This window comes from Hylobates moloch, unplaced genomic scaffold, assembly GCF_009828535.3.
Source record: "Hylobates moloch isolate HMO894 unplaced genomic scaffold, HMol_V3 SCAFFOLD_9530, whole genome shotgun sequence".
In the NCBI taxonomy this organism is placed as follows: domain Eukaryota; kingdom Metazoa; phylum Chordata; class Mammalia; order Primates; family Hylobatidae; genus Hylobates; species Hylobates moloch.
In genome coordinates, this window is record NW_026661805.1 from 1 (window position 1) to 2,605 (window position 2,605).

A 2,605-nucleotide genomic window follows, 5' to 3' on the forward strand; every position below is an offset into this window, starting at 1 on the left:
CAGACTGGGCCGCAGGCCGTGGGGCCCACCTGGAGGGATGGGGCTTAGGTGCTGGGCCTGCTGCGTTTCATGCCCCGGCAGCCGCGCCCCACATCCGCGCTTCCGCGCTGCGATGGTGAACCTAGCAGCCATGGTGTGGCGCCGGCTTCTGTGGAACAGGTGGGTTCTCGCCCTGGTCTTTGGGCTGTTGCTTGTCTACTTCCTCAGCACCACCTCCAGGCAGGAGAGGAGGGCAGTGAGAGAGAGGAATCCCCTGCAGGTTCAAGACCATGATCAGCCCATCCCGTGGAAAGTGTAGTTTAACTTGGGCAATAGCAGTCGTCCCAGCAATCAGTGCCACAACTCCATTCAAGGGAGACGCCTCATCACGGATGAACTCAGCTACGTTTGTGAGAGGAAGGATTTGCTGGTGAATGGCCGCTGTAACGTCAACGTCCCTAGCACAAAGCAGTACTGCTGTGATAGCTGCTGGCCAAACGGCTGCTGAGTACCGTGTCTCCTGCTGCCTGCAGCCCAGCAAGCAACTTCTCCTGGAGCACTTCCTCAACCGGGCAGCTGTGGCATTCCGGAACCTCTCCATGGCAGTCAAAGATCACTTGGAATTGTGCCTGGTCAAATGCAGGACCTCATCCCAGAGCCTGCAGCATGAGAACACCTACTGGGACCCCATAGCAAAGTACTGCTATTGAGAAAGCCTGCCAGAGCTCTTCCCTGCATGACAGGCCAGTGGACTTACTCAAGCCTGGGTGAGGAGGCCCCACTGAAGAACTCCCCTCCTGGGGCCCAGCTTCAGCACTCAGGCCAGGCCGTGGGAAGAAGACAAAGGCAGCGTTAGGAAACCTTGGCTTTGACCACTTCTTGTGTTGTCATCTTTGGCTTCGTTCACGACCCGGGCTTACCAGATAGAACTCTTCTGTAAAGCAGCTTAGACCCTCCAGCTGGTCCCATTTGGGAAAGATGAAACCACAGGCCAGGCTCATGGCAGTGTTGGCATTCTTGCACGACTCGACCCTGAGACCTGCACAGGGACCTGTGACTTGTGTTCTTCGGGGACCGGTGTCACTTCTAGGTTTGATCCAGGCCTTTTCACTGTAAAATTATTTATTGGATTCCTTTGGAGTAGTGGGAAAATTATGTTTTATGTAGGAAAATGCCTTGCCCTTCTAGTTGAACATGTTCAAGGAAATTATTTTTGTTGTTCTGTGTTCTCAAGTTTCACGAGTTAAGTCATCCCTTCACCCAGATAAAATGTTTTGTCTTTTAGGACATGGATGTTCTCTCTGGGCAGTTATTTTTGTTTGTATTTCGACAGTATCAAGCGTAGGCCCTGAACATAACCTGTTAGCCATATCCTGATGTCTAAAATTATCTAAAAACTCAGACACTCTTCCATTCTAATCTAACTGCAAGATTTCTAGCAGTGGGCACCGTGTGTCCGCCCTCAGGTTCTTTTCTAGTGACAGTTGAATGTGCTCATATACCCTATGGAGAGCACTGTTTTAGTAGAAATCTAACCTCTCATCCTGAAGGAATTTTCTTTTGCCAGTTAAAATTAACTGTGGGCTGCTAAGCCAGGGTACAATGGGAGCCTCAGGAAGATCAGAGGCAACTTCTTCTGTTCTGTCAATAGAAACCCAATGTTGAGGCAATTCCTAAACAGAGATGCACTTAACAGCTTGCTGTATGTGTTCATTCTTTATTGCTTTCAGCTTTGGGGGTGCAATAGGTATAAATGTTTAGTTTCTCTATTATTTGCAAAGAAGAAGAAGAAACCCAACTTATCAGAGCGCTGCAAGAGAAGAGTCTTACTCCTGCCCTGAGTGGGAGATGAGAATGGTCATTATGGCTTAGAGAATGCTGCACATGTAGGTTGCTGGTGTGCCCTGAATCCACATGCATAAAGCACTCCCCATTTTTCTACTGTAATGCAGATTCTCTGATTCAAGGTCTAGCATATTTGATCCTAAGATCAAGACATCATGCCCTTTGAACAGTACTGCTCTTTGATTTCAGTAGTCACATTAACACACAACTCTCCTATATTCCTTCACTAACCTCAAGATTGAGCAAGGTCTTTTTTATTTTTATTTTTTGTTCAAATTATTGACCTGGGAGCAGGGTGCTAGTTCTATGGTCAGAATTCAACATTTTTTTTTTTCAGTGGAGCTTTTTCTTTGGGTCGTATTTGCCTTCCAATACATTTCTGCAATATTTCCTTAACTTCCTACTACTACCTCTTATACTCATCTCCCAAAATAATTTGCCTCCCTTAAATAAGTTTCCTTAGACGGTAAGCTGTTAGGCAATTTTAAAAATATTAGATCCCAAGAAATCTATTCTGTTTGCATTAAACATTTCAGATTCTGTGTGTTTGCAGCAGGACTAAATCAAACTCTGATGTGAAAAAATAAAAATAAAAAAATGGATCAAATTTACAATCTGTATATTAAATGTATAAGAAAGTTAAAAGGCAATTTGACAAAGATATGAATTTTCTTAATTACCTATAGGGAAGAACTCTGGGTAGAAGAAAGTAAAAGAAACGTGATAGAAATTAAACTGGCTGGGTGCAGTGGCTCACGCCTGTAATCCCAGCACTTTGGAA

At 45.5% G+C, this 2,605-nt stretch overlaps 1 pseudogene; it reads left to right on the top strand.

Moving 5' to 3' along the window:
• The first annotated feature begins 112 nt into the window (after window positions 1-112).
• LOC116465741 (SREBP regulating gene protein-like) lies at window positions 113-719 on the top strand (annotated as a pseudogene).
• The last annotated feature ends 1,886 nt before the right edge of the window (window positions 720-2,605 follow it).